Here is a 5,002-nt window from a genome sequence, read left to right as displayed (position 1 = left end):
TCACCTTAGTCTTGTATAAATCAGCAAGTCTTGCAACGAAAAAGCCCCGCTTCAATGCAATTGCACGGGAGTTCTAGAACGAAATGGAAGTGAACTGTCGCGACGCTTTGCCTTGTGACACGTACACACATACTGTACATAACAGTAGCTAGCTCGCTGTATGCCTCGATCGTCTTCTCTGATGTGAGTGATTGGTTAATTTCCGGGATTGGCGTGTTAGTCTTTGCTCACGTACTGTTTATGAAACTGGCACGAACAAAAAATGCTATTTCATTTTATCAAACACCAACAAACATCTTTATATTGATTGATTTGCAATCTTAAAGATGAAAATCATCCACAATTCAAATCACTACTGATACTGCATTACGAATCATAACATGTTTGAACGCAACACTGTGATCTAGGTTTTTGTAGCAGACTAACTCTTCTATTTGGAGACGTTCAAAAATTAAACTTTCTCAAAGGTGAACCCCATTCGGAGTAAATAGCACCCATAGAAGTTAAATATTCAACCCTAGTCCAAGCAAGGGTGCATTGGGTCAAATTCAACCCCAAATTGAACCCTGATTTCTTAGTGTGTACAAGTAGACAGAAAATAAGCCTCCGCGCAATGCAAACAACAACAACAACAACAACAAAAGTGAGAAGTCTTGATATCAATCGCAGAATCGCGATTACGTGTAGATCGTGGACCCAAAATTGTACTACATCACGGTGGATAGTAAGTCATTACACCGCTCTCAGCTGTTCGTAGATTTCTAGTAAACATGTCCCCTTTCGAGCTCTGTACAGTCAAAATGCAAGGAACTTGAAATGAGGGACCTAACACGAAGTAAATGCTGATATCAGCTTTTGCAAAACGGCATTTTCAGGAATTCTAACAGGATTTTGTTGTATGCGTTGTGTACATAGTATCCTTCGAGTAGTGGTGGGCGCACAAACTTTCATGTGTCGAGAGTAGGGTAATTTTAGTTGGAGTGTAGTGTTCTATTCTATTCTGGCGAAATACATCGGAGTTCTGCCATCTATGATAGTGATAGTAAGTAAGGACAGAACTGCACTGTATTGTTTGCTTGTTTGATGCGACGCTTTAATATTCTACCCGCATGGCTTTTATACTGAAATATGTGTTGTTTTTTTCGTTCAATGCAACTTGTAGTGTGTTCGTAGGTGTCTTTCCAATTTTCACATTGAACCAAGAAGAAATAAAACAGGGTGAAAGCCTGATGGTAAAACTGCGTATTGTCAAGAAGATTAACTTTATGACCGAGAATGTTTATGTTTGTGTTTTTCACTAAAATTAAGCTCTAAAGGGATGGTAGAGTATTGTTGGATATCAGAACTGGACTTTTAACTTTTTGCTAGGTACCAAGAAAACACTTATGAAATAGTACAGAGCATACCATAGAGGAATGCAAAGTGTCTTTTTTTTTTGATGAAAATCGGTTTTGGAATGTCTGAAACATCCCATATTGAAAACTTTCGCCCTAATTCACGCATAAAATCCGAGGTAGCAGACGCTGGCGAAAGTGAGTGCGTGTGGGGCGCGTGGCTAGTCGACACCTTAATGGGGGTTGCCTGCAGCACCGCGCGTGGAGGGACATCATGTTCACATAATTTTACGCGTAGTGTGTTGTGTGCGTGTGTAGGCGACAGAAATCGGGTTAAATCTACAGTTGAGATGATAGTCCAGGACCTTATCATGAATGAATGAATGAATGAATGAATTGCTTTATTGTCCATAAAGGAAATTCTCTTTTCACTATTTTTTTTTACATGCAGTCCACATAGTGAACAAGACAACAAATTACAATTACATATTACAAATTAACAAATTCATCATAATTCAAAGGTACATATTGCATAACATATAATTCTGCTTGCCCAATGTATACATAAGGATAGCATATGAAATAGACCAAGTATGGATAATATACAACTTGTAAATCAATTTTAACTAAAATATTCTGTATTATATAAATCATAAAAAGAAAACTTTCAATAATTGCTCATATAATGTTTTCGTTTAAAGAAAAAACAATATAATATGTGACCGTGCACCTCAAAACGAACATAAAGTCGCACACACTGATTTTGCGTGAGGACTGAAAATAAGTGAAATGGGTCAACCTAACCGAACTTGACTTTTTCATATTTTCTGAAAGAGCGGGTCTTCTTTTACATTATGCTAAAATTTGGTATCATAAAACGGGCACGAAAGTGTGTTTTTTTAGCAGTTTATCTCGAAGATTTTTGGTAGAATAGTGTGATTAGGTGTGTCTTTAGAATCCCTTTTTCATTTCTGAAAAACCTTGTCCACACTCTTCACTTTCAACTCTAATAACTTTTGAAAACATGATGCTACTGCTTTGAAAATTGGCATTAATCATGGACACAATGTGTTAAAGAGGCATGCTTAATTTCAATTTAATTTAATAATCCCTTCATTGTTGTTACTCTGGTGGTTTACTTCCTATTTTTTGTCCCATTCATCGCACAGCCAGCACGGTTTGGTAAAGATTAAGTGCTTGAATAGACACTGTACTTCAGAGCCTCTTTTCTCAGTTCCCACTTTTCCTGAGTTTGTGCTTTCTTTCCAATATTTAGATAGGTTAGGAGAGTCCATTTGATTTGAGTTATACATCATTTTAAAGCTTAAAGTCTGCTCTTTCAGAATATGGTCTCAATTAAAAATTCATGTCTGGCGACTTTTTGTTTGTTTTGAGGTGCAGGGTCACATATGATCTTTAATTACAACATATGAGTTTAGGTTACGAAAATATACATACATGGTGAGATGTATGTGTGTGCAATAGCATTTGAGAGTAATATGAGGTATAGTGTGAGTAAGGGTGGTATGTATTTTGTATGTGTGAGTGTGTGTATGGATGCGCCTGTGTGTATGTGTTTGTGTGAGTAAATTCTTCTTACACACAAATATTTCAAAATTACGTCATCAATGTAATGTTGCATCAATGTTACATCTGATACATCAAAAAAAAAAAGAATTATCCATAATTATTACGATCAATTGATATCTGGGTAAGGTATTCATGACGGGTGTGACACAGACCTTCGGACTTGCGCGTTATAGAGATGTATGGCGTTTAGGGATGAATGATTGCCTGAAACGGGTTTTCTGAGTACGTGGAACACACTTGTAAGCGAATACCTGAACGGTTGAAGGTAAATTTTTCGTTGAGTGGGTGGGTGGGGTCCTGCATAATCTTCCGCAGTATGGAAGCAACACTCTCTTGATAGACATCATCGAGGGATGGCAAGTCTTGTCCTTATAAGCGTTGGACTATTTTTCTGGGACGATTTAGCTTCTTCAAATCAAATTTTGTTGCTTGGGCAAAATAACACACAATATTATAAGTTAGAACACTCTCAATGATGGAGTTGTAGAATAAAGCAACGAGTCTGTCTTCCACACGGAGCTTTTTCAGAGTCCTGATGAAGTAAAGCCTCTGATTTGCTTTTTGTGCAATGATTCGATATTTTTTGACCAGTTTAGTGAGTTGCTTATGGTCGTACCCAAGTACTTGTATTCCTGGACTTGTTCCACTACTACCCCGTGAATTGTAACTGTCCTATGCTCAGTGGCATTACGTCTGTGATCTATGATCAACTCCTTTGTTTTCGACACATTTAACAGTAGGAAATGATCATCACACCATTTTACAAAACTTTCAACTGTGCTGGTGTATGCTTCAATATCATCAGATGCAAGATAACCTGTGATGACAGTATCATCTGCGTATTTTATGATGCTACACTGGTTTGAGGAACATCGACAGTCAATGGTGTACCGTGAAAAAAAAGTTCTGGGGACAGGACGCATCCTTGCGGTGCTCCTTTGTTCAAAATTGTCATACTAGATTGAACATTACCCATTATAACCTTCTGAGGTCGGTTACTGAGGAAATCTTGGATCCAAAGGATAATTTGAGGGGGCACATTAAAAGAAATCAATTTTTGTATCAAAAGGTGAGTTAAAATAGTGTTAAATGCACTAGAGAAATCAGCAAAGGTAGATCTTACATACGTCTTACTTTTGTCCAAGTGGGAGTACATTTTGTGCAAGTACGTTAAAACTGCATCTTCGACACCCCTCTTACTTCTGTATGCGAACTGCATGGGATCGATTTGAGAGGAAGAGTAGTTAAGAAGATGTTTTAGTACTACCTTCTCAAAGCACTTAATCACGCTAACGGTAAGTGAGATCGGTCTGAAGTCATTTAACTCCGATGCCTTCTTTTTCTTTGGGATGGGTTTGATTAACTCTTTATGTGCCATGGTGGAAACCCCCTGTTTGCCACGTTATTCTGAGACACGAAGGCAGTCATGCTTGGAGAAAGAATTCTGTGTTTCCAATTTGTACAACTTCTTCAAATTTCTGTTAAGCTGTACAAAATAGTGAGCAAAGTGTTACAGGAATGCCAAACTTTGCTTCAACATCGTGTTCAATATACATTGTATGACAAGTCTGTGTACAGGGTTTCTCAGGAATGAAAAGGGGACTCTAAAGACACACCTGATCACACTATTCTCCAAAAAAAATCATCGAGATAAACTGCTAAAAAACACACTTTCCTGCCCGTTTTATGATCCCAAATTTTAGCATAATGTATAAGAAGACCTGCTCTTTCAGAAAATATGAAAAAGTCAAGATCGGCTAGGTTGACCCATTGCGCTTATTTTCAGTCCTCACGCAAAATCAGTGTGTGCGACTTTTTGTTCGTTTTGTGATGCACGGTCACATATGAAAATGTTGAAGGAAATAAATTTTACAACCAAAGTAAGAAATACAATATGAAAAAAAAATCGTAATTTTTCTCTTTATTGTTGATTTTTTCTCTTGCTCTTGATCTTGTTTTTTATGTATTGAACCTATAACTCATGTATGTCTACATCCCCTTCCTGTCTGAAGTAGGCATCTTGTAGTGTTGTCCGTGCTCGTGTGATATTGTGGTATGCTGCGCTGTGTAGTAGTTGT

Source organism: Diadema antillarum, unplaced genomic scaffold (genome assembly GCF_040938485.1).
Source record: "Diadema antillarum isolate AM-2024a unplaced genomic scaffold, OU_Dant_1.0 seq00000713_RagTag, whole genome shotgun sequence".
NCBI classification, from domain to species: Eukaryota; Metazoa; Echinodermata; class Echinoidea; order Diadematoida; family Diadematidae; genus Diadema; species Diadema antillarum.
The sequence above is the reverse complement of the archived record's forward strand: the minus strand, read 5'-3'. Positions refer to the sequence as shown.